This window comes from Macaca nemestrina, chromosome 14 (assembly GCF_043159975.1).
Source record: "Macaca nemestrina isolate mMacNem1 chromosome 14, mMacNem.hap1, whole genome shotgun sequence".
Lineage (NCBI taxonomy): Eukaryota > Metazoa > Chordata > Mammalia > Primates > Cercopithecidae > Macaca > Macaca nemestrina.
In genome coordinates, this window is record NC_092138.1 from 66,612,778 (window position 1) to 66,637,852 (window position 25,075).

The 25,075-nt window shown below is 36.0% G+C and overlaps 1 protein-coding gene across 7 annotated transcripts in view; it reads left to right on the forward strand.

Annotated features, from left to right (window-relative positions):
- LOC105497296 (zinc finger CCHC-type containing 7) overlaps window positions 1-25,075 on the forward strand; it is a 278,994-nt gene that overhangs the window by 181,946 nt on the left and 71,973 nt on the right. The window lies entirely within an intron of this gene.

A 25,075-nucleotide genomic window follows, 5' to 3' on the forward strand; every position in this document is an offset into this window, starting at 1 on the left:
GGGTTCTAAGAGGAAGGCTTTTGAAATGGAGTTAAGACAAACTGCTCTATCAAAATACTCTTGTTGATTTAGTTTTCTGTGTTTTATTCTATATCTTTCTTTTAATTACCACTTGGATTTTTATTATTTCTGATCTCCATTTTTTTGTTGTTGTTGTTGAAGGAAAGGGATCATAGATTATTATTTAGCTCTCACCACTGGCTGCTTGATATGGCCTGTTTATCAATGCTGATAACCAGAGTTTTGGTGGTTGTTGATATATGTCCCCCTTAATTAATTAATCTTGTAATCTTGTACCTCTGTGAGAGACATTTTTAAAGAAGAAAATCAAGAAAAGTTTCTCATAGCCTCATTTGTCATTTTTTTCTTCTTTAAAACGTCAACAGATTTTTTTTTAGAGGAAGTTTCTCTAACTAAATGTCTTTTGTCCTCGGTAAAATGGACAAGAGTTGAAACAAGCAATGTATATGAAAGGTGAAGTCATCAAAGTCAACACACAGACCCCAGATTGCACTCAGCCACTTCTTTGCTTCCCACAGTGTGCTTTCTATGCTGTAAAATGCTATCTTCAATGAACTAGAATTGGAGTTACTGTTTGATTCTCCTCTTACCCTCTTAACCTTGGCCAAAGATATTTTCATTATCACTTCCTAACTGATGTGCCACATCCATTGCAAAAATAAGTTATGGTGAGCAAGATACTGATTCCTTGTGTTCTCAGGGTGGCCTGGCAGGAGCTTCTGGGTCAGTTGTCTCTGAAGGTGCCCTGCTCCATTTGCCCGAATGTGCTCTATAAACATCTTTCCTTGAGCACTATGAAATGAAAAAGGCTTGGAAGTACTGCCTTAAACTTCAAATGAAAAACTCACAAGGAAGTGAAATTCCAAAATTAAGCAATTACCTTTTAACCATTTATGTAATCAGTATTGTTTTTGTTCTTTTTCAGTTTTTTCCTCCTAATTTTCGTCAAGGTAAACATCTAAGCAGCAAGTAATATACTGATGAAAATAAATTTTGAGATTTGTAGTCTAATAACTTGTCTTCTGATTCTTGTGTTAATAGGAACCAGAGGTCTTAGTAAATGAGAACTATGACTCTGGGTGCTCAAATTGTTTTATCCCCACATTCATTGTGTGAAAGATTTCAGCCTATAAGGAAGAAATTATGTCAGTTTATAGAGTCTCCTCATTGTAGAAAAGTTCCCATTTTTATACTTTTGATGATAACAAAGCAGCTCCATTGGATTGTGGTTGACAATAGCAATCTGTATGTTTTTGCTGGCAACATACAGATCATAAGTAGAACATATTTCAAAGTTGCACATGATCCAAGAGAAAGTGTGCCGAATTTTGAACTTGGTTAGTACAAAAAGGTGGGTTTTTTTTTTTATTTTTGTAAAGAGATTGGATAACTGAAAATTTAGATAAACTCTAAGAAAAGTAGTTATTTACAAAAAGTATACTGAAGTATAAAAAGATAGTAAACATAGTCATAATGACTATAGTTGCTAGCTATATATTCAGTTTATCTGAGGGGGCAGGAACTTTGGGATCATCTTATTTTATGAACTCTAATTATCAATTTTTCTTACTAGTTACTTGTTGCAATAACTTATACTATTATACTTTATGTGTGGTTTTGACTTTTTAATGGTAGTATCTTCTTTACCAGTTGACTGTTCAAAAAATATGTAAGTATAGTGTCCCCTTGTTGGCAGAGAAAGGGATTCGCATCTTCACAGTTTACTCACAGCTGCAGTGGTGAGCTGCCCTCTCCTGGTCATCTATGCCTTCCAGAACTCCCAGTGGATACCAGGGAAAATCATACATTTTGCCAAATAAACGGATGTTTTAATCATCTTTGATCTTAACATTATCTTATTTTGTGACACTGTAGTATAAAGCTCCACTGTAGCTCCTTACTTTTCATCTCTTAAAAGACATTGTTGACAGAAAAGATGAGTCATCTTTTTTCTCCCATGTTCTTGTAGGCATTCTATCCACCCGAGATTTTTGCCCCATTACTTCAGTCTTAATGGACAAATTTTGTGCCACCCTTGTTTACTAAATTCTTGAGATTTACTTAGAAGATGTTTCTTAGTTTGTCTGTTCACTTTGGGGAAAAGAGATTTTCAGAACTATCTTAAATAAGTAGATTACCCAAGATGTTCTTTTCATAGATTTTTTTTACATACTTTCTTAAAGATGAGCATCAAATTTTCTCTACTATTAATAATTCATGTTGTACATGAGTTTACCGATGATTCTTCTTAAAACCAGTGCTTATGTTTTTATTTTTTTAATTCTCTATTCTTCAAGTCCTATTTCTTATAAGCCCATCCTTATTTTAGACTCTAGACTTGGGGACCTATGGGATTTGCATCAATTATGGTGCTTAACAAAACTTTAATACCAGAATTTTAGAATCTTACTTTCTTGTTGAAAGTAGCAGTTTGTCCCAGCCTTTTCCTGTTATTTACCAGGAGATCCTTCTATATACTCTCATATTTTGTATTTTTAAAATGGAAGGAATGAAAAAAAAAACCCTGTGGTTTTCATTGTATTTCCCATTTATATTTGTACCTTGCTACTAGTTGCTATTTCTATTAAGATTCCTAGAAAACTTTTTATGATATGTTGTTTCTAAAGTTCATATATATTTTAGTAACTCAGTATAACTCATTATTTACTAAGGAAGCATACTAATATTGCATATCCTCTTAAATATCCTACAGTTAAGAACAAAAGACTACAAGACATCAGGCCTTTTTTTTCATTTATTAGTCATTTTACCTTTTAGACAATTTTATGTAATTATTTTTCACGTGGCAAATTTCATTGTACACTACACACATTTGGGGAAGGGGTGCAAAGATTTGGATATATGGAAATTTCTTCTTGAGTTAGCTAGAATTACTTTTCCTTTTTCAAGTTAAGACAGAAAACCCAGCCAATCAATTCAGTTTTGATAGATTTTAAGACCCTAATCAATACTTTAAAATTACTTATGAAGCAAATTTTTAAGAGTAACTTTTAAATGTAGAAAACATGAAAATAACATCCAAATTGTAGGAAGAAGTTATTTACAACAAGGTCAGGGCATGTGCCACTTCTTCCTCCAACCAAGACCTTTCCTGAACTTGGTAACCATGGATAAACAAGTGTCCAGGATTCTTTAATTTGATATATGCATTACATTTCTAAGATCTTAAACTAATAATATCTCTGCTTGTCTTTGGTGTTGAGATTGTTTAAACCTTTCAAGACCTGATTTTGAATCCTTGCTGTCATTTACTAGTTGTGTGACAGACTTGCCCACTTCTCCTTTATAATGTGGAGGTAATATTCCTACAATGGATGCTTGTGAAAATTAAACATTAATAAGAATATTAAATGCATTTTGTAAACCATTAAATGGCATACAGATGTAAATGATATTACTTATAAAGTAAAATGCATTTAATTTTTAAAAAATATATGACATTCCCAAAACGCAAAAAGGTATTACAGTGTCTTTTAAACCAGACTTAATGGAATACTTGATTTTTCTTCTCATAATCAACCAGTTACATTAATGTATCAAACCTGTGTACTGACGAAGATATTTTAAATAGTCTTTTTTTGTGGAGGGCAGAGAATTGTGCAACTTTTATGTATCCCACTGCATTTTTTATTGTGTATTGTATACACACCACAGCAGAGTTTAAACAGTTAAATATTTGTTTCCTCATTAAATTGTGACTTCCTAACTTAAGTCCAGATTGCAGAGGACTGGAAAAGTAGGCATTTAATATATTAGTCTTTATTTTACAAGTTTTCTTGATACATAATTGGTTTAGGATGTATTTCCTCATAAGTACAGAGCTAGCACCGTAAATTACAAGCAGTAACCAGGTCTTTTTATATGCCTCACTTTATGTTGCTTAGGCAACCTTCTGTGTGCTGTTTTCTGTGGTTCTCTCCATAGCAGTTAAACCTGAACTCTCATCAGAGAAGTAAAAATTTCCTGTAAAATGAGATGTTAAAAGCTGTATGTTTGAAGTGTATGAGCAGGCCCTTCTAATGTTTAGGAGTTAGCTTGTGAAAAAGCAAGCTTAGATCTATGTTTTCTTGCATTTCAGTCTGTACTTCTGAATTTATGTATGTGTATGGCAGTGTAGGGTAGATGATAAATTTTGTAGCCTAGGAAACCTGTATCCCATCAGGAGAGAAAACAGATGTTCTTCCTCCTGGTTAAGAACTACATCTATCCATTTAGCAATTATGAATCTCTTCCCTAGATAATACTCTTGAGAAAGGAATCTTTCAGCAGACAGGATCAAGAAGCACATGACTTATTTTTTACATTATGGGAATGAATCCTTTTACATTTGCCCTCTCCTTTTTCGTGCTTTCAGTTTAAAATAAAAGTAAGTAGACATTCCAGTTTAAGTCACGAGACTACCTTATAGGATGAAAAGTATTCTTTACTTCCTAGGATCCTAGGATTCCTAGTAAAGGGACTCTTCTTTACTTCCTAGGATCAGCGAATAGGAGACACTGTCAGAGATCATGAAAGTAAGTTTGTCATTCCTCCCATCCCCATTCCAGTTCAGCCAACTTGTTTCTAGCCATGTTTTTATTTAATAGTTTCTGATTTTAGCTGTTTTGATTGAAATTATATTATCCAAGTCTTGTTTATGTTTCTCTGAGAGTGGCCAAATCCTGTTTGTTCTACTTAGGTAGTATTTGTATCTTTTTCTGTCCTCATGTTACCACAGTAGTTGAAACCCTTATCTCTTACCAAAGCATAATCTTTACCAAAACATAATCTGTCATCTTGTAGCTTCTCTAAGTTCCTTCCATGTTGCTGTTGGACTGATCTTCCTAAAATAGAGGTCTCATCATGGCTTTCTGTTTTCCAAAGACCTTTTTTCAAAGGTGTCCTATTGCCTGTAAAATTGAGGATAGTGTGTTTAGCCTAGAATTGACACCCCTCAGTGCTGGCCCTAGTCTGTTTTTTCAGCCTGTATCCATAGCACTCCTTCACATGAGCCAAACTGGATGATTCCGGCTTTGATACTTCACTACCTCTTTTCTCATCCTCAAATCAGTCTCTGTCTTTGGGATACCCATCTTCTCTTCCTTCATTCCCCTCTCTAAATCCCTGCATTTTGAATTCCTACTTCTTCCTCAAGATCTTACCATAATGCCACTTCTACTTCTTCTTTAAGGTCAGACATAGAAAGAAAAGAGTAGGAACTGTATTTACTGTACCAATATGGTAAAAACAAAACTTTAATTCCTGTTTTAAACTAAACCTACCTCATTTATATAGTTCACCCAAGAAAACAGAATGACCTTCCCAAATGCAAATGCTTAATATGTAAAGTTTAATTACCGTATTTAAGAAGAGTATGCACACCATGCCACTTAGGTATCAAGAAATGATGGTATGGCCAAAATGGGCAAAGGAAGAACGAACTATTACAGACAAACTATGAAACTCAGAGGGGCCGGGCGCGGTGGCTCACGCCTAATAATCCCAGCTCTCAGGGAGGCAGAGGCGGGAGGATAGCTTGAGCCCAGGAGTTCGAGACCTGCCTGGGTAATATAGCGAGACCCCGTTCTCCACAAAAAGGGAAAAAAAAAAAAAAAGAAGCTCAGAGGAGCTCATAGTACAACTGTAAATTTTTTTTTTTTTTAATTTAGGGATGTGTAAAGAGCTATAAAGTTCTTGACAGAAAGGATTTGATAAATCATCAGGGAAAGTAGTTAATGCTTTAGGGTAAAACATTTTAAAATAGAGCTTTAGAAATATATAAAAATAGAGCTTTACACTGCTGTTATTAATTTTTAATAGTCTCTTTATGATGCTAAGCATGTTGTTGGCACTAGACTCAGTTTTTAAAATGTCTACCAGCTTGGCATGGTGGCTCATGCTTGTAATCCCAGCACTTCGGGAGGCCAGGGTGGGAGGATCGCCTGAGCCCAGGAGTTTGAGACCAGCCTGGGCAATATAGCAAGATTCCATCTCTACAAAAAATACAAAAATTAACTAGGTGTAGTGGTGCACACCTGTAATCTTAGCTACTTGGCAGGCTAAGGTTGGAGGATAGCTTGAGCCAGGATGATCAAGCCTGCAGTGAGCAATGATTGCACCACTGCACTCCAGCCTGGGCAGTGGAGCAAGACTCTGTCTCAGAAAACAAACAATGTCTAACAGTGATGTTGATGTTATACCAGTGTTAGTTGGAAGATAACTTGAGACTTTTCCCATGCATATTGAATTTTTGGGAAATAAATTTAAATTTTTCTGTATAAATAGTCAAAAAAATTTTATATTGAGAGATAGAGGTATCCTACCTGGAATACAGTCCATGGGATATGCCTGTACAATTAATTTATCCATTCAGGCCCAGTTTCAAAGGCTTTGGAAGATGGGTTGCAAAGTTTATTAATCATTATAATTTCTTGGCTAAGATAATTAGTATAATATCAAAAGTCTTTGATTATGTATTCTGATGACAGAACTAAGGATTAAGGTGAGATGAATCTTCTTAGTTTACTAGTCAAAACAGTGTACCCAGCCCTAGAACAGAATTCTCTTGACACTTGTATTTAGCATTCCCTCTTGCTGAAAGTGTTCTTCTCTCTTTATATTTGTGATTTCTATTAATGAAATTGCATCTCTGTCTCCTTTTTGGCGGTGGGGCAGGGGAAAACAGGGCCTTGCTCTGTCTCTTAGCCTGGAATGCAGTGGCATGATCACAGCTCACTTCAGCCTCGACCTCAACCTCCCAAGCTCAAGTGATCCTCCCACCTGAGCCTCCTGGGTAGCTGGGACTACCATGCACAGCTAATTTTTTCATTTTTTGTAGAGACAGGGTCACACCATGTTGCCCAGCCTGGTCGTGAACTCCTGGGCTCAAGGGATCCTCTCACCTTGACCTGAGATTACAGATGTGAGCCATTGGGCCCTGCCTGCATCTTCTTAAAGTTGAAGATTTCCTCTGTGATCACATCAACCCAAGTTTGTCTTTCTCTAAGCCCTATTAACATTTCTTATAATGCCATTCAAGTACCATCACTAACTTGATTGGAAGTTCCTCAGAGCAAGGACTGTGTTTCAGATTTTTTGTTCCCCACAGTGCTTAACACAGAGCCTAATACAAAACAAATTCTGCGTGAATTTTTTGTGAAAGCCCTTGGTATCTCTAATGTGCTCTCAAAACCAACTACTATTATAAGATAATTAGATTTTACTCGCTACCAGATTTCTCTACCTGGCCAATAAGGTATGCAGAAGTTCCAGAACTATCAGGTGTTTATTTGCAAAGAAACAGAAAGTAGTAAACTTCAAAAGTCATGAATGCACTCTTGAGCCCTGTCCTCACAGAAAAGAAAAAAAAAAAAAAAGGAAAATTTCTACTCTTTCCCAGGGGCTAATGCTGTTCTTAGCTGTGAAACTTTATTGTTGTTAATTCCGGCATTTAATTCTGAATAGGGTACCATCACCTTCAGTACTCTATTCATTTGGTCTTTCAATAAATGTATTGAATACTACTGTATGCTAGGTTAGGGATAAGAAGTGACTCAGACTGCTATAAGGAAAAGATAAAACAATGGTATGAGAGTGTATATTCTAACATACTATGGAGGCCAAGGAAGGCTTTTATGGTGACGTTTAAGCCGAAATCCAAAAGAATTAACTAGTCAAAATGGTGAGATGAAGAGTGTTTTGATCCAAGGAAATAATATGTGCACCCCATCTACTAGAAGAGATGAAGATTTGTTTGCTGTCCTGAAGGTAGGCCATTGTGGCTTGAAGTTAAGAGTGTGAGAGAGAGCAAGTAGGGCAAGATAAGGCTGGAAGAGTAAGTAAAGATCAGAAATTTCAGGCATTGTAGGCCATGTTAAGGTTTTGGACATTATTTTTAGAGCAGTTGCTAATGAAGTATATGAAGCAGGGGTTATAGGATCAGATTTCCATTGTTACAAGATAGCTAAGCTTCAGGAAAGAGAATGGTGAGAGGGCCTGTAGTACATGCAGAAATACCAGTTAAGAGGTTACTGGGAGGTTGAGGCAGGAAGATCACATGAGCTCAGGAGTTTAGTCTGGGCAATGTAGTGAGATCTCATCTCTACTAAAAATTTTAAAAATTAACTGGGTGTTGCAGTGCATGCCTATAGTCCCAGCTACCAGGGAGGCTGAGGCAGGAGGATCGCTTGAGCCAGGGAGATTGAGACTGCAGTAAGCCATGATTGCACCACTGCATTCCAACCTGAGCAACAGACTGAGACTCTGTCTTAAGAAAAAAAAAAAAAAAGAAATTCTAGGCGTGATATAATATGTTGTTATCTTAGGTTACTGAGGTGACAGTGAAGAAAGACTATAACTGAATTATAATTTTTTTAAAGTAAAATCAACAGAACTTGGTATGGAATTATTTATGGTAGATGAGGGAGAGAAAGACAAAAACAACTCCTAGATTTCTGATTGTGCCCTGCATATACAAAGATAGGAAATACTCAGAAGGGATCAGTTTTAGGAAGATGCATTTGAGGCACCTGGGCAGTTGAGTTTGAGTGGTCAGGTCAGGAGTTTTATCTGTGAATCAAAAGCATAAATAGGCAAGCTAACTTAGGTTTTCAGTTATCTGAGGGAAATAGAGGGCTTTGTTGTTTTATTTGGTAGCCATTAACTACGTGTGTGTCTGGTCTGAATTGAGATGTGTTGTATTCTAAAGACTGAAAAAAGGCTGTAAAGCATGTTACTTATAATATTTTACATTGATTACATGTTAAAATATTTTAGCTATATTGGGCTACATAAAATATACTATTAAAATTAATTTTACTTGTTTAACGTGACTACTAGACAATTTAAAATTACTGATCTCACATTAATGGCTTGCATTACATTTCTGTTGGGCGGTGCTGGTATAGAAAAGCAAGCTTAGGATTGGGCCTTGAGATATCCCAATATTAAATGGATAATATCAGAGTCAAGTTCTTGGCATTTTCATGAGAAAAGACTCAGATACACTACATACACATAAAGTCTTAGCATTGAAAAGACCTCCTAGGAGGCTGGGCGCAGTGGCTCATGCCTGTAATCCCAGCACTTTGGGAGGCCGAGGCAGGTGGATCACCTGAGGTCAGGGGTTCCAAACCAGCCTGGCCAACATGGCAAAACCCCGTCTCTGCTAAAAATACAAAATTAGCTGGGCATGGTGGCACATGCCTGTAATCCCAGCTACTTGGGAGGCTGAGACAGGAGAATCGCTTGAACCTGGGAGGTGGAGGTTACAGTGAGCGGAGATTGCGATTGCGCCACTGCACTCCAGCCTGGGAAACAAGAGCGAAACTTTGTCTCAAAAAAAAAGAAAAGATCTCCTAGGGAATCTTAATGTTTCAAAATAACAATTTTTCTGTTCCCACAATCTCCCTTTAAAGAGGCCATCACTGAAAATAGTTCCCAGAAATACGAATATATATATATATATACGAATATATATATAAAGTAGTAGTAGAAGAGGAGGAGCCATTAATTTCATTTCTGTTCATTCTGAAGAAACAGAGATGACTCTTTCTGTGTGACTTGAATTCTTAAAAGAAACCCTTGATATATAGTGTCAATTATATGAACTCTACCTCAGGGTACCCAAAAACAGAATGTTTGGTTACCCGTATGAGGGAGAATTTTTCCTAAGAAGTATTGGTGCTAACAAATGAAAAAAGAATGGTTTGAACACCAACATTTTGCAACCTAATGAAGTAATGGATTTAAAGAATTATCGATGGCTGCTTATTTGACAAAAAGAGACACCTGACATTGTGCCACTTCAGAGAACACAGTGCTTACCTAGAAGTATTATTTCCAAATTTTAAAAATAATCTAATCTAGATACAATCAGGCTTCTAGATCCAACTACAAGTTTATAGGAAATACAAGGACTATCTCATGAAAATACAATCAGCAAAATCTAGAATGTGTTAAACTCTACAGGATATTACTTCTTTAACAAATAATTGCATGGAAAAGAGGGAGGTGGATTGAAGGGAAGAAATATGGAAGGGGGAAACCATAGATTCAGGGACTTAGTTTATTGCAATGGACCTTTTTGGGATCTTGTAAAGCACATATATTTATGAGATAACTATAGAAATTTGAACACTGATGAACATCTGATTAGTTATTGTTGGTTTTTAAATATATGACATTGTATTATGGTTACATTTAAAAGAGTCCTTATTTATCATTTGTTTGTTTTTTGAGACATAGTCTTGCACTGTTGCCCAGGCTAGAGTGCAGTGGCGCAATCTTGGCTCACTGCAACCTCCACTCTCCAGGTTCAAGCAATTCTCATGCCTCAGCCTCCTGAGTAGATGGGACTGTGGGGATGCGCCAGCATGCCCGGCTAATTTTTATATATTTAGGAGAGTCGGGGTTTCACCATGTTGGCCAGGCTGGTCTCAAACTCCTGACCTCAAGTAATTTGCCCATCTCAGCCTCCCAAATTGCAGGGATTATATGTGTGAGTCTCTGTGCCCAGCCCTTATTTATCTTTTAGACATAGCATGCTGAAATTTTTGCAGATAAAATGTTTTGCTTAACAATAGTTCAGTAGAGGACGCGGGTAAGTGGGTAGGGATACAGATGAAATAAGATTGGCAGTGAATTAAGAATTGTTAAAGCTGAAACTTTGGGGGTTTATTATACTATTTTTTCAACTTTCATATGTTTGAAGTTTTCCAAAATAGTGAATGAGTAAGAACACAGACATTATACAGAGGGGAAGTGTCATTAATGATTTTATCTACTATACCTTTTTGTATCAGAAGATCTGGAGAAGAAACAGAAATATTAAAGTTTATTATTTATTTCGTCAATATCTGCTGGGCCTGGTGATTTGACCAGTAAACGGGATTTATCTTTTTGTTTAGCCAATAAATTGGCTTTTTAATCTTTTCTCATTCACTTTAACTTTCTCTTACCCTGTAAAGTGTGTTGAATTTAGTGTTTATTATTCCTATGAGTTGGGGAGTTGGTATAAAATATATACATAAAACGTGTAAGAAAAATTATAAATTGAACACCTATGTAACCATCACCCGGGTCAAGAAATAGGACCCTTTACATGTTTCAAAGCTGTGTGGTTAAAAAAAAAAAAGAACCTGGACAGTACTGCTGATGCACATCCCCTCTCCACCACATACTTCATTCCTCCCCGCTTTCATATATATATGAATATTCATCACCCTGACATTTATGGAAATCAGTCACTTCTTTGCTTTTTATTTTTTCTCTTCTCTTAACAGTATTGTCTTCCCGCTCGTGTTCTTCATACTTTTACTGTATATTTATGTATGTATAATATTATTTTGCATGTTTGCAGACTTAAATAGCACTATTCTGTACATATTCTTCTAAACTTCTCTGCACTCTGCATCCCATAGGATTTCCTTTATGCTGATATGTGTAGCTGTAATTCATTCCTTTTTAAACTACTGTATAGTATTCTGTTGTATGATTGCACCACCAATGTATTCATTCTCTTACTGATGGACATTTAAATTTTTGAAAGTTTTTTGCAGTTACAAACAAAGCTGCTAAGGATATTCTTCTGCATATCTCTTGGTGCATGTATATGAGAGTTTCAGTAGAGCAGGAGTTGACAGACTGGCCCACAGGCCAACTACCTCTGTTTTTATAAATAAAACTTTTAAACAGTTATGCCCATTTGTGTGTGTATTGTCTGTGGCTGTTTGCAGCCCATAATGGTAGAGTTGTGTAGTTGGCAACAGAGACATTATGGCACACAAGCCTAAAATGTTTACTGTATAGCCCTTTAAGAAAAAGTGTCCTGACACCTGCTCCTAGAGGGTATAGCTTGGAGTAGTATTATTAGATATCCTCAGTAAGGGTAATCATCAACTGTACTGGACTTTGCAAAATATCCTGCAGGAATTATTATATGAGTCCTTACTCACCCACCTCCTGGTCAATATTTGGTGGTGTTAAAATTTTGTTTTGCAGTCATATCTCACTGTTTATTGCTGTTTCTCTGATTACTAGTCAGGCCGAACACAGTTTCAAATGTTTATTGAATCTTGGATATTTTTCTGTTGATTGCCTGTTCATATTTTTTGCCCATATTCCCTATGTGTTGTCTTTTTTTCTTAGAGGTATGTGAGAATTTTTTTATATGTTCCAAATATGAACCCTTTGTTGGTTATATGCATTTGTACCAATGTTTCCTCCCAACCTGTGGCTTATTCTTTAAATTTTCTTAGTGATGTCTCCTAAAAAACCAGAACACTTTTTATTGGAAACAATTTCAAATTTTAAAAAGTTGCAAAAATTAAAATAGTACTCTTAACCTATTTTCTATTCAGAAGAAACAAGTGCAGCTCGCTGCCAGTGCATTTTCCTCAGGACAAATGAGAAATTGACATACCTGTATAGCCTTTATCCTGAGTCACTTATTATTTACATTTTACTCCATTAGCTTTATAATCATTTGTGTGTTTGCTCGCTCTTCATGTATATGTATGTGTATATTTGAATATGCGTATACACACAATTCTGAACCATTTGAGATTACAGCACATATATTATGCATGGCTTTCATGAGTGTATAGTGATATAATTTTATGAAAATTACCATATCTAATTTCTTTTTTTTGTTTGTTTTTTTGAGATGAAGTCTTGCTCTGTCGCCCAGGCAGGAGCACAGTGGTGTGATATTGGCCCACTGCAGCCTCTGCTTCCCAGGTTTAATTGATTCTTCTGCCTCAGCCTCCTAAGTAGCTGGAGTTACAGGTGTGTGCCACCATGCCCAGCTAATTTTTGTAATTTAGTAGAGATGGGGTTTCACTATGTTGGCCAGGCTGGTCTTGAACTCCTGACCTCAAGTGATTTGCCTGCCTCGGCCTCCCAAAGTGCTGGTATTACAGGTGTGAGCCACCATACCCAGCCTCTAATTTCTTAATGGTTCCTCTTCCTGTTTAAAAGTTTTTAATGATAATGTAGTTATTTACTCAGTCTTTTCCTTTATGGTCTGTATCTTTTAAATTTTTCCCATATCTGAGTTTTAAAAATGTATGCTGTAGGCCGGGCGCGGTGGCTCAAGCCTGTAATCCCAGCACTTTGGGAGGCCGAGATGGGCGGATCACGAGGTCAGGAGATCGAGACCATGCTGGCTAACACGGTGAAACCCCGTCTCTACTAAAAAATACAAAAAAAAATTAGCCGGGCGAGGTGGCAGGCGCCTGTGGTCCCAGCTACTCCGGAGGCTGAGGCGGGAGAATGGCGTGAACCCAGGAGGCGGAGCTTGCAGTGAGCTGAGATCCGGCCACTGCACTCCAGCCTGGGCGACAGAGCGAGACTCCGTCTCAAAAAAAAAAAAAAAAAAAAAAATGTATGCTGTATTTTCTTATACTATTGTTAAAATCTTGCTTTCCATATTTGGGAATGTAATCTACTTTGATTTTTTTTTATTTTATACAGTGAGAGATGAATACCAGTTTTGTTTTATCCCATTGTCCCAGCACCATTTATTGAATAAATTGTTTCCTTTGTTTATAGTGACACCTATATGGTATACCAAGTTTATGCATGCAGGTCTTTGGGCTACATGATTGACTATTCATGTACCTGGATCACACTGTCTTAAAAATTAGAGCTTTATACTAATTATTGATATCTGCCTGGCAAGTCTTTCCAGCATGTTATTCTCTAATTTAACATTTACTCTGATAAATAGTTACATAGCAACAATTCATGTAATCATCACAGACTCAGAATACAAGATATTACCAGCATAGTGAAACCCATGCTCTCAGGATGTTGCACCCTTGCAGTAACCTTCTCCTTCTCCCAACAGTTGGGCCTTATCCTGACTTTTGTGGCAGTGCTTCCTTGATTTTCTTTGTAGTTTTATCACTGATAACTTCTCCTAATCTATATTGTCTAGTTTTCCTTTTTTTTTTTTTTTTTTTTTTTGAGCTTTATATTCATGGATGCATCCAGGAGATACAATTTTGTATGCATCTGCCTTCCTTAATAAAACATTAGAAAGCTGTGGTTCGTTTTTTTGTTTTTTAGTTGATGTGGGGTATTTTATTTTGTGACTATACCAGAGTTTATTCACTCTGCTCGAAGTGAGCATTTTGGCTACTGTTAACCAGTATTTCTTTTAATATGCATGTTTTGAGTTAATTTCAGATAATATATATAGGAGTAGAATTGTTTTTCCCTATGGTATGTTTATCTTCCACTTTAGTGGAGTGCAGTGGCGTGATCTCGGCTTGCTGCAACTTCCTTCTCCCAGGTTCAAGTGATTCTGCTGCCTCAGCCTCCTGAGTAGCTGAGATTACAGGCATACACCACCATGCCTGGCTAATTTTTTTTTTTATTTTTAGTAGAGACAGAGTTTCAACATTTGGCCAAAGCTGGTCTTGAACTTCTGACCTCAGGTGATCCGCCTGCCTCGGCCTCCCAAAGTGCTGGGATTATAGGCGTGAGCCACCGTGCCCAGCCAACAAACTTTTTTCAAAGTAGTTTTGTCATTTACATTATAACCAAGAATGTATGAGAGTTCCCATTGTCTGCATCCTTGAGAACACATGATATTGTTAGTGTTCTTAATTCTATTTTGGTAGGGGGATAGTATTATGTTATTTTGGCTTTAATATGCATTTACCAGATGACTAAATGAAGTCAAATACCTTTCATGTGTTTATGGATCACTTAGATATCCTCTTTTGTAAATGACCTATTTAAGTCATGCTGGAGTTTCTACTTATTTGGCTTAATAACTTGGAGGGGTTATTTATGTATTCTAGACATGAGTTCTTTATATGTTGGACAGATATCTCCTCCCACATTGTGGGTTGCCTTTTCACTCTCTTAATGGTGTTTTTTTGTTTTGTTTCTTGATGAGCAGAAGTACTTTATTTCAGTGTAGTCAAAAGTTATCAAATTTGAATTCATGCTCATTCATTACTTACCTACTATGTGACCATGGCCAGCTTCGAGCTTCAGTTTACTTATCTGTAAATAGGTGGTAATAATATCCATGTCATTGGGTAATTGAGAAGATTAAATAAGATAAAGCACTTATTATAGAGCTTTTTACCTAGCAGTCCCTCAATAGATGTTAATTGCCTTCCTCATCATTTAGGGTGCTCATTTTCATACTGTCTTTTGGGAAATTGGGTAGTATTCATGAGCTATTTGCAAATGAATGTTTTGGAAATTAGAATCTCATATAATTATCCTAGGAATTTAGAAGATTGACTAAAATAGTAAATCATAATTAATTTGCCCAGAGAACTAAAATGTAATATTTTCTCTGATGTAGAGGATTTATACTCAATATGAGATCCTTGTATAATAAAACTTATGACTGGAGTATCTTATCCAGGAAATGAGAAGAGATAATAAAAAATAATCTAACCCCTCTACATGCGTCATATTTTAAACCAAGTGTAGATCTCTTTGCCTCAAATAAGAAAACAAGGTTTATTAAGTAGTGAAAAATTGCTAATCACTCCAGACCAAAGTACCTTCTCTCTCCTAGGAACATTTAGTGCCTATTGATGATTTTCACTTTCCCATATTTCATCATTCAACAATAATTTGTAGAACATCTCTTACTGTGCTTACTATGCACCAAGTATAGACTCATTCTTTGTGTGAATGGAGCTAAGAATGAAAAGTGGAAGATTTTGTTAAAAAAAGATTATAATTGCAACACCATGCCAAAAAGTTTCAGAGTTCTGCTACTGGTAATGGAAGAATTGTTCATAATGTACCAATTTTCCCACAGGTAATTCTACTCTGGATGAAGCATTATACTATAAATGTTTAGTACATAAAATCTAAGTGTTTATACACACACACATCAATTGAAAGCATACTTTAATACTTAAAAACATAAAGTAATCTGGCCAGACCTAGATGGCTCATGCCTATTATCCCAGCATTTGGGGCTGTTCATATAGGAAGATTGCTTGAGGCCAGGAGTCCAAGACCAGCCTGGGCAACATAGCAAGACCCCATCTCTAAAATAAAATAAATAAAATGAAATGATAAAATAAACTATCTGAAGTCATTGGAGACCAAACCAAAGTGGGCAGAAACTCATAGAAAGTCAACATTTAGAATAAAGAAAAAGCATTTGATGACTTTCTTATTTTTAGGATTTTATGCTTGAGGGCAGTTACTAATGGCTACACCATGGGGGTGATTAGAACTCAGAAATCCCAATTCTTACTGATTTGGAGAATCAGAAAATAGAGGTTTCTATAGCACCTGGAAAGTGAAGGGAAATTCTCAGAGGGAGATCCCAAGTTCTGCATATAAATGATTGTCAAATATTTGATCCTTGAACAAAACATCAACATTCTTCAGAGGAACATAACAGAATCCATAGCCTCTAAAAAGTATCATTCACAAGATCTAGAATACAATCCAGAATTACCAGACGAAAATAAAAAGAAACTGGAAACTTTGATGTATACTCAAGAAAGGCAACCAAGGGACACTAACTCTGGGATGACCCAGATATAGCAATTAGAAAACAAAAAAAAAGAGGTTGTGTGTGTGTGTGTGTGTGTGTGTGTTTTGTTTTGTTTTGAGGTAGGAGTCTCACTGTCGCCCAGACTGGAGTGCAATGACCATTTATAGGCGCAATCTTAACTCACTGCAGCCTCGAGCTCCCAGACTCTGGTGATCCTCTCACTTCAGCCTGCCAAGTAGCTCAGACTACATACAGGTGGGTGCCAACACAAATGACTGACAAGGATTTTAAAGCTGTTATTAGTTATGACTATGCTCAAGGATACAAAATGGCATACAATAAAATAACAAATATGAAACTTGCTGGAGAAATAAAACTATAAAAGAGAACTAAATGGAAATTTTAGAACTGAAAAATGTAATATCTGAAATAAACATTCATTGTATGAGCTTAATAACAGATTGAAAATATCAGTGGAATTGAAGATCTAAATCACCTAATCTGAAAAACAGAGAGAAAGAAAACTTCAAGAAATAAATTCAAAAGAGTAGCCCACCAGTGACTCATTGAGCAATATTAAGACCTAATATGTGTCATTTGAGTCCCAGAAGAAGAGAAGGAAACTGGGGCCACAAATACATTTAAAGAGATAATGGGAGAGAATTCCCCACATTTAGTGAAAGATATAATTGTACATATTGAAGAGATTCATATCCAAATTGATGAAAACTAATGATAACAATAAAAATCTTATAAATAGTAACAGGAATAATAATAAAACTGAGAGTTGACTTGTTATTAGAAACAATGGAGGCCAAATGCAGTAGAACACCGTCTTTAAAGTGCTTAGGGAAGGAGAGCTTTGGGGAAAGCTGCAAATCAAGAATTCTACATCCAGCAGAAATATCCCTCAAGAATGAATGCCACTTGAAGATTATTTTAGATTTAAAAAGTGAGAAAGGACCAGATGCAGTAGCTCACACCTGTAATCCCAGCATTTGGGGAGGCCACGGCAGGTGGATCACTTGAAGCCAGGAGTTTGAGACCAGCCTGCCAGAAACCCTGTCTCTATTAAAAAATTAAAAGTGAGAAAGAATGTGTTGCCAGCTACCCTGCACTAGTAGAAATGCCGAAGTAAATTATTTGGGATGAAGGGAAATGATAATGCCAAGTCAAACTCCTGTTTTCAAAAAGGAATGAAGGGAAACCTTGCCTTTTTTTATCCTCTTAATTTGTTTAAAATGTATATGATGTTGAAAGCAAAAAAAAAAAGTAATGTTGGGTGATTTATACGTAGATGTAATACATATGGCAACTATATCAGAAAGGACTGGGATGGGCAGGTAAATAGAATCATGGGGTTACAAATTTCTTACATTTTTCATAAATTGTATGATATTAACTCTAAGTAGACTCTGAAAATGTAAAGGTATATTTCACTTCTTAGACACTTTAAAAAAAGACAAAAAAACATAAGGACATAAACTTAAAATGCCAATAGAGAAATTATATTGGAATCTTAAAAATATTAAATTACTCCAAAGGAGGAAAGGAAGAACAGAGTAACAAAAAGCAGTAATTGAAAGATCTAAATGTAGACATATTGATAATTACATCTGACCAGGTCCAGTGGCTCATGCATGTAATCCTAGCACTTTGGGAAGCCAAGGCAGGAGGATCGTTTAAGCCCAAGAGTTTGAGACAAGCCCGGGCACCATAGCAAGACCTTATCTCTATAAATTAAAAAAAAAAAAATTATATTAGAAAAACATAATTACATTAATTGTATATATACAGAACACTCCAATTAAAAGGCTAAAAATAAGTATGTGAAAGCTGGAGTAGTCATATTAATATCAGATAAGTAGACTTTGAGACAAAGAATAGTAGTAACAGAGGTAAACAAGGATGTTCCAGCCAGGTGTGGTGGCTCACACCTGTAATCCCAGCACTCTGGAAGGCCGAGGCGGGCGGATCACGAGGTCAGGAGATCGAGGCCATCCTGGCGAACACGGTGAAACCCTGTCTCTACTAAAAATACAAAAAATTAGCTGGGTGGGGTGGCAGGCACTTCTCAGGAGGCTGAGGCAGGAGAATGACATGAACCCGGGAGGCGGAGCTTGCAGTGATATGAGATTCCACCACTGCACTCCAGCCCGGGCGACAGCGCGAGACTCCATCTCAAAAAAAAAAAAAGGATGTTTCAGAAAGATAAAAGGATCAAGTCAACAACAAAGGTACTGGAATCAAACAGACCTTCAAAATAGATAAAAACAAAATTTGATAGGATTAAAGGATCTCCTCATCATAGAGAAGTCCACAAGCATAATTGGAAGTCTGAGTGCCTTTCTCAATAATTGACAAGTAGTAGATTAAAACTACCAGTAAGGACGTAGAAGATCAGAGTAATACTGTAATACCACCCACCTTGACATAATTGGCATTTATAGAACACAAAATCCAATAATTACAGAATATGCATTCTTTTCCAGTATACATTCAACAAGATAGACCATATGGTGGACCATAAAATTAGCTTCAAAAGAGTGAAATCTTAGAGTATGTTCTTTGAACACAATAGAATTAGAAATCAATAACAACAACAAAAAAAAATCTGGAAAGTTCTCTGATCACAATAGAATTAGAAATCAATAGCAAAAAAAAAAAAAAATCTGGAAAGTTCCCAAATATTTGGAAATTAAATAACATACTACTAAATTAAAAATTCAGTAAAATTTTTTTGTTACTGCTTGATTAGCTAATTGTTACAGATAATTCTCTGATTTTCTCTGTCTTTCTCTCTCTCTTTCTCTTTCTTGAGACAGAGTCTTGCTTTGTCACCCAGGTTGGAATGTAGAGGCACAATCTTGTCTCACTGTAGCCTTGGCCTCCCAGACTCAGGTCTTTTTTTATCCTCTTAATTTGTTTAAAATGTATATGATGTTGAAAGCAAAGAAAAAGTAACATTGGATGATTTCTGTGTAGATGTAATACATAAATACATATGGCAGCTATATCAGAAAGGACTGGGATGGGCAGGTAAATAAAATCATATGGTTACAAGTTTCTTAAATTTTTCATAAATTGTATGATATTAACTCTACTTAGAGTTAATATCCACTATAGCTAATATATACTCCCATGTGTAGTTCCTAAGGTACCTCCTGCTTCAGGTATACATCACCATGCCCAGCTAATTTTTAAATTATTTGTAGAGACAGGGTCTCCCTATATTGCCCAGGCTGGTCTCGAACTCCTGGGCTTAAGTGATCCTCCTGCCTCGGCCTCCCACAGCACTGGGATTACAGGCATGAGCCACCACACCTGCCTTCTAATATTCTTCTATTAAAAAGAGAGAAAAATACACAAATAGATTGTGACATAGAGGTGAAATTCTTTCAGTTTTGTGTGTGTTTTCCTCTTGAATTTTTCTCCCATATTTAGGAAAAGATATGAGTTATAAACTCTTTATGTGCAGCTTCTTTAAATATAGCATATATGAGTCTCCATAGTGTCAAGCTGGTACACAAAACAGATTTTCAGAAAATAAACTGAGAAAATATTCCTCAGGTCTCTGTAAATACATCTTTTATCACATGTGATTGTACTATATCACTCTCATTTTGAATCTCATCTTGAGAGATGTATTTACACTGTTTGGTATGGCATTTTGTATTACAGGATTGCTTTTCAGGACTAGCAGTTGCTAAGGAAAGGAAATGCTTAAGCTTGTCTGTAAACATTAACTTCAGCGTGTACACATTTAGTAATGGCTTCACCACCTGTAACCAACCTACTTACCTGGCAGGTTTTATTTTGTAGGCTAAGGATGTTCTGAGAACTCTATCATAAAACAGCTGAATTATGACCTCCTTTGGTTTTTACAGTATGCAAATACAGCTAAATATTCATTAATATTCTGCATTTAAATTCTTTTTAACAAAGACATGCACTTTATTCCTACTCCCATGTATGGTTCCTGCAGAGTTCAAACTTCGTTACAACTTTTAATTCTCTTCTGTCTTAAATCTTTTGAGAGCTGAGCAATAAGCTTTTCATTTTCTTTGGAATCAGCTCCAGTCTCAGGATTTTGAGGCCATGTCAGTAGAGTAAGAATGTACCCTCCATGTTTTCTATCAAAAATAAAATATTAACTTGTTTAATAGTTTCAGTTTTGCCAGATGAAAAGAGTTCTGGTGATGGTTGCAAAACAGTTTGAATGTACTTAATACGACTGAACGGTATGCTTAAGAATGGTAAAGATGGATGGTAAATATTATGTTTTCTATATTTCACCACGATTTTTTAAAAGTGTAAACAAGGCCGGGCACGGTGGCTCACACCTGTAATCCCAGCACTTTGGGAGGCCGAGGCGGGTGGATCACGAGGTCAGGAGATCAAGACCATCCTGGCTAACAGGTGAAACCTCGTCTGTACTAAAAATACAAAAAATTAGCCAGGCGTGGTGGCGGGTGCCTGTAGTCCCAGCTACTTGGGAGGCTGAGGCAGGAGAATGATGTGAACCCGGCGGAGCTTGCAGTGAGCCAAGATCATGCCACTGCACTGCAGCCTGGGCGACAGAGTGAGACTCCATCTCAAAAAAAATAAATAAATAAAATGTTTAAACAAGACAGGAGGATCGCCTGCGTCCAGGAGTTCAAGACCAGCCTGGGCAACAAAATGAGATCCCATCTTTACAAAAAAATTTAAAAATCACCAGGGTGTGACTGTGTGCTCCTGTGGTCCCAGCTACATGGAAGACTGAGGCAGGAGGATTGTTTGAGCCCAGGAGGTCGAAGCTTCAGTGAGCCATGTTTTTGCCACTGCATTCCAGCCTGGTTCTGGCTTTAAAAAAAATGGGGGGAGGGAGGATAAGAAAAGAGTCAAGGAGACCTTGAATCTTTTTTAATGAAAATGGCATTTGTTCCAGAAGCAGAGTAGCCTCCAAATTAGTGGAATACCAGATGGAGATGTGGGGTGGGGTGGGGAGAAAGATGTTGAAGCACCTCAATCATGCTACTACTAATAGTTCCTCTTGGGTTGAGACTTAGGATTCTATTAAATTCGATCATTTTCTTTTCTGTTGTTTTAATACCCATGTGTGCTCTTGATATTATATTGAGTTGGTGTAGTTGCTTGCAGTCAATAGATAAGAATAGTAATGGGATAATATGTATGAAAAATATTGACAGCACAATTCTTTTTTCTTTCATGGAGTTCAGAAATAATGTGGGAGAAACAAAGATCGGTAGTCAGTGTCTATCTAGCACATCCTAAAATTTATGTTCATCATTGTAGAAAAATATATATCAATCGAAGTTACCATAGTTTCGGGAGAAAACAAATTTTAAATTAAATTTTCTGTATTTTTGCTCCATACCCCAAGATTTTACATATCTACATTTAACTATAGCCTCTTCAAGTATTCCTATTGTTTGAAAACAGAAAACTTTAAAATGGAAAAGTGGGCTCCTCCTTTTGTCCTTCCTTACTTGAATTTTCTGTTTTGAAAAGAATAATAGGGGAGAATTTAACAGGGTTCTAATTTATTTGACCCCTCTTTTTCCTGTTTTCCTATTATGACTTTAATAATATACTTTTATTTGAAAATATTCCTAAGAGTCACTTTTTTGGGGAGAAGAATTAGTATACAGTTTTACTAATAGGCACCTCAGTTAGATCATAGTAGTAATGGTGATATAAGAAAAAAATTCTGACTCTTGTAAAATTATCAGAAGGGAAATTTTCAAGCTTATCAAAACAGAAAGTACAGTTGATTTGGTTTAGTCATCAAAATAAACTCTTGACTTACTAGATTCCCAAGTTCTATATTGTGCTTGAATTTTCCATTGGAAGTGAAACATTCCACTGCCCTTTTTACTGTTTAAGTTAAGCTGCAGTGAACACTAAGAGAATGGCCCTGTGGCTGAGCTGCTTATTTTTTTTTTTAATCTATTCATTTTATACTTTCAGACAGATTTTTCCCTGGGGTGAAACAAAGGTTAACTGAAATTTCCTCTGTTGTGTACCTGAACGAATCAGCAGTTCGAGAAGGAAATCCCATTGATGGGCCAAGAGAGTGACAGGCTCTATTTAAAGAATTCCCCCGACTGTGTGGTAGACCAGCCATGCCATGAATTTAACTGTTCCTGTGGTCCCCATACTTGTACCCACCAAAAAAGAGAGAGAGAGAGAAAGCGACTTTGTTCTGCAAACGTTGGCCTAAGCTTTGAAAACCATGAGCCATTGAGTTTTGTGAATTCAAGTTAGACAGTAACAGAGGCCAAGACTCTAAGCGAACAATATCTGAAAAGGAAGTACACAAAAACAGGTAGAAACTGTTTAACTGTTTTATTTCTCTGTGTATATACATATTTATGTGTGTTTATACACACAAAAGATATACTTTTTTTGCATTTTATGTAGCTAGTCCTAATTACATTTGATCAATGGTGTTTGTTAAATTTTTTTAAATATGTAACAAATATGAAGACTTTTCTTGTTTTTATAGCTTTTTTGCTCCTTAAAAGTATTCTGGTTTTTATCAGGACATATTATATGTATTGGAAATGAAAGTCAACACAGTGTGAGTTTAAATGGTTAAAAAAAAAACAAAACTGATTTTTATATTACCTCTTCAGGAGCTTCTGTTGAGGTCAGCTCATGTATTTTGTATTTTTTCTGTATAAGAGAAACTGCTTTAAATATGAAAAGATGGTATCGTAAGTTGAATTAAACATCCGTAATTCATGTGTATTTAACCTCAGGACTTGTGAGCCTTGTTGAAAAATCCAGCTTTAAAGCTTCCCTGTAGGCCTCAATAGTGCATACTGCATAGGGATTATAAATAGCCATAGTCTGTTTCTGGAGTGTAGGTTAGTATGTATTCCCAGGAGGCATGAACTATTTACATTTCTAACAAATGTTTCACATATGTTGCTGATTCATATTTCTGTGTACAAATTTAGGCTTTAATTTTTTAATTTCCTTTTTTATTAGAAGTTTTATTATAAAAAGTTTTAAGTGTTTCATTCTTTCTAGTATGGGTGGCTTAAGGAGATTGGTGGGGGAGCATTTCATTTATTTATATAGAGATTTTGATGTTTTGAAAGACAATAGAATTAATAGAGAATATTGTCCAGATATCCAGAGCTTGGATTTTTGTTTGAGAAGTTTGAGGAAGCAGATACTATTTGAATTGGTTTCTGTAGAAAAATTTAACTTAGAGATCATGTAGGGCTATATTTATGTTCACAAATGAGAAATTGAAGCTGAAAGAAAGAGAAAATGTTTAATACATAATTACTCAATATGTCTTGGAAGAACCTAGGTTTTATTCATACCTGGTGTTTCTTTATAAACTGCCCTCTTTTATCTTGAGATGGTATTTTTGAAATTATTTCTTTCTCATTTTCTTCTGCCATTTCCTGACATTTTCTTGTCTTTTGTTCTATTCTTCTTCCTCTCTTATTTTTCTATATTGGTCATACTGTAAATAGGTTGTTAGCATCATAACTTAGGAGCAGGCTTTTGGGGAATGGGTCTAAGTATTCCATTTGCCTATAATAGGCTATATTGTTGTTTTGGAATATAATTTTTTAAAAATCAAATTTATATTTATTCTGCTAGTTGATCAAGCTATAAATCAATCAATACTTATTAGTTGCTGCTTATATAAATAGAAGAGTTAACCAGTGTCTCAGACAGATGACAGTTGACTGCTAAAGATTTTTTTAAATTGGCATATGTTTAGGAAAATCACTTGTTTCTTCAAAATTTATTCATTAAGCAGTATTTGTTGAGCACCTACTATGTGACAAACACCACACAGGTGATAGAGATACAGTGGAGAGGAAGATGGAACTGGTTCCTCTCTCCTTACATCCTGGTGTAATTATATAATAAAAGTTAACCACAAGTCGAAATGTGGGGCGTTATTTTTATAAAACCTCAGTCAAGTTTCTCTCTACATAGAAGACTAGTATAACTTCAGATACCATCATTCATATCCATATCAGAAAATAGTCCTATGTTAAAAGTAGAAAGATGCAATTTTAAACACAAGTTTTCACATTAGTAATTGTCATGTGCTACATGATGAAATGATATTGTTGAAATGAGTACCAGTAATTTTATTATTAGAGAAAGTCAGAACACTATTAATAAAATAATTTAGGGAGATTATATAGCATATTGGTTAAGAGCATGGTTTGGATGTAAACATGGGTTTGAGCCCTCTAGTCTGCCACTGAGAAGATTTTTGGTATTAAATCAATTATTTAAATATTCATATTTTTATGAATTCATAAACCTCACCTGTTCTCATCTGTGAAATAAAATTGTAATACCTACCTTTATAAGATCGTTATGAGAGTTAAATTAGAAATATAGGCTGGGCGTAGTGGCTCACGCCTATAATTCCAGCACTTTGGGAGGCCAGGGTGGATCACTTTAAATCAGGAGCTTGAGACCAGCCTGGGCAACATGGTAGAACCCCATCTCTACTAAAAATACAAAAATTAGCCAGGTGTGGTGGTGCATGCCTGAATTCTCAGCTACTCGGGA